The sequence below is a fragment of the Austrofundulus limnaeus genome, unplaced genomic scaffold, assembly GCF_001266775.1.
Source record: "Austrofundulus limnaeus strain Quisiro unplaced genomic scaffold, Austrofundulus_limnaeus-1.0 Scaffold193, whole genome shotgun sequence".
NCBI lineage: Eukaryota > Metazoa > Chordata > Actinopteri > Cyprinodontiformes > Rivulidae > Austrofundulus > Austrofundulus limnaeus.
Genome location: NW_013952595.1, coordinates 65,396 through 72,729, shown reverse-complemented (window position 1 = coordinate 72,729; position 7,334 = coordinate 65,396).

Genomic DNA, 7,334 nt, shown 5'->3' with positions numbered 1-7,334 from the left:
ACACACACACACACACACACACACACACACACACACACACACACACACACACACACACAAACAAACGCTAACACAGAGGCGTGGTTGATCCTGATGGGAAATGAAGACTGCGACTCTCGTTAGCTAAACAGGATCGCTTAAAAAACAGGTAAATCCCACAGAGTTCACAGCCCATCATTAACGTTGTACAGAAACGATTCACGCTTGGATTTTATAAACAAATGTTACAGTCACAATTTATTGTTTCATGCTCGTTCTCAGGTTWGCACTGTTCTGTAAAAAAAATGTCTAAAATCTAAGTCCCGACTTGTTGAACTGAACTTATTGTTGCCTTCGTTTACCTCAAAAGTTGGAATTTAGATTTGGAAACTAAATCACACACTTCAAACCACTGACAAGTCAGAAAATCAGAAGGATTTGTTCATTGTTGTGTTCACTGACTAGGTTGAATTTCTTACTTATACTGTAGCCCTTGCAATCTGTCCAGGGTCTCCCCCTGCACCTCACACATTGACAATTGGAGACAGGCACCTGTTGCCCACACTCCTGGAATGAAAACAACAGGCAAAGAAAAAGGATGAATTGATGAATGACTAATGCTGTAGCAACATCTTTAATTTATGTTAAGATTGACCAACATCAACCCTTTGGAAAATCTTATCCAAACTGAAGACTGGTGTTGTAGTTTAGTTTTCAAACGAGTTTTGAGCTAATAAATAAATAAATAAATAAATAAATAAATAAATAAATAAATAAATAAATAAAACACAACATACTTTTGCTTTTAGAGTTTCACTGGTGACATCAAGTTCTACGACATTTTTTAAGCAAAAAGAAAGAAGAGCAATTATTTCAAACGTATTGAGGAATGCAAAGACCAGTTTCAGTGCTCTTCAGTAGAAACTTCCATGTTTCTTTTCCAAGGTTAGAAACTAGGCTAACATCTAAAATGTTGGGCTAAGAAGCCACTTTGATCCACTGGTCAGAATCTCAATCTAACTTAATACAAGAAATATTAAATTCTGCATTACAATGTCTAGATGTGCTGAAGCATCTATCCAATCGAGAGCTTTACCTTTGTAATCCTGGTGGGAAAGTGGTTTAGCCGCCCATTCTTTATGACAGCCGTACAAATGGGGGATCACTTAGTCTTAGGGGCCCCGGAGGGGAGGCCTCTCATCTAGCTATCCCAAAACTTTCCACCCAGGGTGGACCTCGGTGAACCCACTGACTCCCTGCTCGCCTCTGCCAGCCTTGGTTATGAGATGTATTTTTTTATTTTCTATTTTTTTTTTCATTTACAAAAGGCAGGCAAATGAAAGAGAACTGTGTTGGAGGTTTTGCCTAAACTAACCACATGAACTTATTCCCATCGAACAATCAATTTATATTTCGATATAGCAAAAACATAAAAAAAAAGTTTTTTGGTGTAATTTTGCCAAAACTGATAAGATACTTCAAACTGGAAACAAGTTACTGTTACTTTTTGTTGAGCATATGATTACATTTATCAGAAAACCTTCCCAGAGACATCCATCCATCCATCCATCCATCCATCCATCCATCCATCCATCCATCCATCCATCCATCCATCCATCCATCCATCCATCCAATTTCTTCCACTTATCTGAGGTCATGGAGATAACAGGTCCACAAGGGAATCCCAGATATCCCTCACCCCAGCAAGACATAGGCCAGAGAGGACCACCATAATTCTTCTAGAAAATTCTGAACCTGCCACAGAGTCTCCTCCCAGTGGGATGTGCCCATACACCCTCTAATGATTGATATCCAGGAGACATCCCAATCATTAGTGATGTTTGATACCACCATGGTTTGTGCAAAAAAAAAAAACTAACGTGTCTGGTAAATCTAAAAAAAGTGGTGTATTTCAAATAACTGCCTCATAAAAAATACAAGACTAATTTATTTGTTAATTTTAACATCAGAAGTATGTTGATGTAGCGTCCTCATTTACAATATAGCCGAGCTGATGCAACAGAAAAACCAGACACAATCCTACAAAATATGTAAAAAAGATGTTTTAAACACTAAAAAAAAAGTAAGTAAAAATAATAAAACCATTTAAAAAATAACTTTAATTATCAAAAACTCTGTCTAACTATTTTTGTTTTTAACATTCTTTTTGGCTTTTAACCCAGAGTGAGCTAACATCTGTGTCTTGCTGTTGTATTATTTTCTTGTATCTGTGATAGTTTGAGTTTGAGTTTTCTTTTATTCTTTTGTTATATATTTTTGTACAGCATTTTGGTCAGCTGCTATGTGTTTTTTTTAAAGAATAACTATAAAAATGAACAAATATTGAATATGGAACATCTACAGACTGAGTGACGGACCTGCCCCTACCAACACTCTCCAGACCAGGGAGGACCACCATAATCCTTCTAGAAAATTCTGGATCTGCCACAGTTTCCTCCTTGTAGGATGTGCCTCTAATGATTGATATCCAGGAAACATCCCCATCAGATGCCTGAACCACCTCAGCTGTTTCTTTCTGATGAGGGGGAGCAGCAGACATTTCCAAGGCTGTGTCCAGCTATTATGGAGGAAGTTCATTTCAGCTGTTTGTGTCCAGGATTTTGTACCTTATGTCATTATCTATACCTGATGACCAGAAGTGAGGGGAGAAACGAACCAGTAAATTTAGAGCTTTGCCTTTTGCTTAGGAGTCTCAGGATATTACATTCATTTTACTTTTATTAAATGTAGATTTAATGGAGAAGAAAACGTCACTGAGGTTAGTAGTGATTTCGGCTGTAAAATAAAAAGTAGACCTGAGAGGGTCAGGTGATTCCTTGGCTCCAATATTGCAGTCTCATCTCTGCAGTGATGACAACCTAAGATTCCCAGACCAGACGCTCCCCTCTCTACTATTAAGCCACGAGGTTCTGTCTATGGATATCTCAAACTGGTTCAGTGCGGGTTGGAATCTGCCAACTAGCACTGGGAACCCAGTCAATTTTATTCAGAGACTGCAGACACAGCCCATATTTCAGCCTTTCGGAGTGACCCGGTCATGTAATACAGCACCCCACACAAAACCTCTCAAGGAGCTCAGCCTTAAGTTTTGGACAAATCAAACTCTCAAGACCCCCTTTGGCATCTCTGCAAAGGTGAAGATTTAAAAGTTTTATTGTCAAACCTCAGATTTTAGCCATTATCCGGCAATATTGACCTCCTTTTCTGTATAAACATCAGTTAATCTCCACTTTACCGAGAAGTGGTATTTTTAATGTAACATAAAAAGGTACCCTGGCGTACCAGTAAGTGGTAGAAATGATGAAATCAGTAGTTTCAGGTTCGCTTCTCACACGGTTCCTGCTGTTTGGCTCTGTGTTGCTGTACATGTGTGTTTATGTATCTGTCCATGTTAGTGGAGCTCTTAAAACATAAATCCTGTCTTATTTCACTGCACCAGTGGGGAAAGAACAAAAGAGAAAGAAAAAGGAACGAAGAGGTGACTCAGTTCACCTTGGTGTAAAGTTAGGGCACTCCAACGGCATAGGAATCAGAGGGGTACAGCTAGAAGTATTCAGGTAATTCAACACAAATTGTCCACTTTGTTTTCCAATTTTAAAACGTCATTTTTACAGGAGCTTACACTTACCATAAAAAGTAACTTGACTGGACATTGCAGACACAAACAAATTTGTTTGGACCATTTCGTTAAAAAAAGAAAAAACCTACAAAGGTTGCTGAAATAACTGGAAGCTGGCAAAAATAAGAAAAATAGACAATAAAAATCACACACTGCTTGTGAATTTTGGTTTAAAGAATCATTTAAAATCAAAATAATGAAATTGACAAAAAGGATGGTACCTCTAGAAAAAAAAAGAAAATAATTTGACCATAGGCACATATTAAAATAACGTGTGTCCTCTAATTAGCATTACAGGTGTCTTCAAACGTATAATCAGTCAGTTGGTCTATTTAAAAGGTGACAGAGAGTCACAGGGCTGTTTGGTCATGGTGTGTACCACACTGAATATGGACCACAGAAAGCTGATGACAAAGCTGTCTCAGGAACTTAGAAATAATTGAGAAGCTTATTAAAGGTAAAGACTATAAGACCATGACCAAGCAGCTTGATGCACCTGTGACTAGATCTCCACAGATTATTCAGACGTTTATGCTGCTGCAAGAGGACAATTGATGACAAATTCAAGTGGCAACATGAAAAAAAACAACCTCCAAAGAGATTAAGGGTGAACTCCAAGGTCAAGGTACATCAGTGTCAGATTGCACCATTGGTTGCTGATTGAGCCACAGTTAACCAGAGAGGCCACCAAATCTTGTTTTTAAGATGGCATGCCACTTGGGGTCTATCATGGTCCAGTTAGGGTTCGGTTTATGTGGTGTTGGCCAATGCTTTGAACACTTCTGGCAGACCACATATGGGACACCTAAGGGTTGTCATTGTGAGCGGTATTTGGGTTGACTGTTAGTGCATTGCATGGGCCAGACACATTGTGCTACTTGGGACGAAGGAGGCTTGGTTTTGTTTTGGAGCTGCTTTGCTGCCACACAGTGTCTTAAATCTGCATTGAAATCTCAAGACTATCAAGGCATTCTGGAGTGAAATGTACTGCCCAGTGTCAGAAAGCAACGGAGCAACTACCTTCCAACAGGATGAAGACCCAAAACACATGGCTAACTATTCTAGACTGTTCTGAAATCACCTTCTGAGTCCTGATCTAAATCCTTCAAACCTTAGACAACCAGAGTAGTTCATTCACAAGGAGTGGATCAAATTACTTGTAGACAGATGCAGAAGTTTATAGACTACAAACAAGTTTGTCAACGTTTTTTGCATTTAACTGTTTTATTTCCTTGTGTGTAGGGCAGGATTTTACAGGCAGGGCTGGCATGTTGAGTCGTAAAACCGGTTTTTTAACAAGAAGAAACAAAGCAGATTTCTTCAGAATTTTCTGGTTCTGCAAACACTGCAGTGACATGTCGCAAATCTTGTTCACCGTATGGCTAATCTTTGAAGGCACCTGCTGAAGAAACAGACTCGGAATCCTAAAGAATTTGATAAAGAAGTCTGACTCAGTGCTGGAGCCCCTAAAACTGACTGTGCAAGAGGACAAAAAAATGTTGCACAGGCTGTCAAACAGAAAGGACATTAGATATTCGTGTATTTCTATAAAAAACAGGTTGACCAAAGTGCTTTAAGAGTTAGTTAAAAGCAATCAGGAAATGCCATCAATATCAATATAATAAATTACACATAAAAACCAACAAATACACTAAAACAACAAACATGAAAGATGTGAAATCATTGACAGAAACCACAATTCCCTTGTAAGAAAATTATGCGTTGTTCAAAATGGTATGTCTGAATAAACAGGAATCAGCCGGATTTCTTAAAACTTTATTTTCAATCTTCTGACTCCAATCAGGTTCATACAGCACTCAGCAGGCCTCAGCATGAGACCTTGGACTGAACCAAAACAAAACACAGGAGCTCTACTCTGAGCAGACTGTGCAACCCACTGACAACTTCCTTCTATTATAATAATGAATTGACCTTATAATGTACAYCTCTTCCTGGTTACACCCATGGAGGTGTTACCTTTTRCGTCAGACGTCAGAAYGTAACTCATTGTTGTTTAGGTTAAAGAAAGAAAACATGACAAGACACCAACTCTTATTCTGTTATGGCCTTAAAGCTGCCTGCAATGATCAGAAAGTATAAAATACAATACTGCATCTAACATTCAATTAATCAGTTGAAAAATTTCCTTCACCCTTATAGGTATATTTTACTGTCATAAAAACAAAGGCTGGTCAGAACACAATAAGTTCCTGTTCGACCCTGTTTGTCTCGATATGGTGACTTCTGTTTAACACAGGACGTGCATCAGAAATGCCTTCGCTCTGACAGTTTCCTCTCTATTGGGGTGAAACGGAAGTAAAGAGATTCTCCGTGCTAGAAAGAAGCGTGGCTGATTTGTCTGCTGCCTGGAAATGATCTGATGTATGATTAACAAGAACTAACCTCAAGTCAGGTCAGTATTTGTAGACCTGCATGTTCTGCTTTAAAAAATAAAACTTGTTTTCTTCCTACAGCACGAGGGGCAGACAGAATTAGCTTCTTAAGTTGGAGCTGCAATTTTAGAAGAAAAAAAACTGATACTGAACAAAACAGGTGTTATTCTGCACTGTGTTCCAAATTATTGTGCAAATTRTATTTAAGTRTCAAAGATTTCTTTGTTTTTCAATGAAAGTCTTTGACATTATTGTGTTTCAGGGCTCCTTGGATCACTGAAATCAAYCTCAGACACCTGCGATAATTAGTTTGCCTGGTGAGACCAATTATAAGAGAAAACTGCTGAAGAAGGACGTTCCACAGTATTAAGCAGACCGACMGTTTCAAGCAATATGAAAAAAAAGAAGAAGAATTTCCTTGCTGCTGATAAACTTAAAATAGTTGAATGTTTTGGACAAACCGTTGATATTTCGGGAAAGCTTTTGCGTGATTTGTGGCTCATTCAGAGCAAACACGGGTTTGTGCAAATAAAGTCACAAGGAAGGACTCTGCCAGACAAATGCATCCGATTAAGAAAGCAACTGCTAAAAATGCCATTAAACAAGCAGCAAACAGATATTTGAAGCAGCTGGTGCCTCTGGAGTCCCACGAACATCAAGGTCCAGGATCCTCCAGAGGCTTGCAGTTATGCATTAACCATTCCTAACCAATGCTCATGAGCAGAAACAGCTGCAGTTTGCCCAGAAATACATGAAGGCTAAAATAATCTTCATGCATGACGATGCACAAACTCATGCTTCGAGGAATACCTCTGCATCATCAGTTGCTACAAAAGGAGAGAAACTTGTGGTGTGGCCCCATCCTCCCAAAACCTCAACCTTTACTGTAAACCTTTGGAGCAAAGGATCTCTGAGGGTGGAAGGCAGTTTACATTCAAACAGCAGCTCTGGGAGGCTATTGTGATAATCTGCAAAGAAATATATAAATTGCGATAAGAAAAATTACAAGAATTTTTAACAGATGACTTGAAAAACACTTGAAGTTCTGCCTGCCATCTTTTTGATGACGAACCTGTACCAGTCTTCTCTTTTTTGTGTGTTACAACTGTTTGTCTGTATTTGAGTCACTCTTGTTTATTGTGATGGGCCCTGAGTACATGTTTCCTCCTATGTGCAAATGTGAATTGCATTTTACCGTTAAACAAACATAACATGTTGCCTCTGTGAAAATATTATCATTGGGAGGTTTTTTCAATAACATTCAAATTATACTCACAGTTGATGACTTGAAAATAATGCTGACTGTCATTTGAAGTGACAAT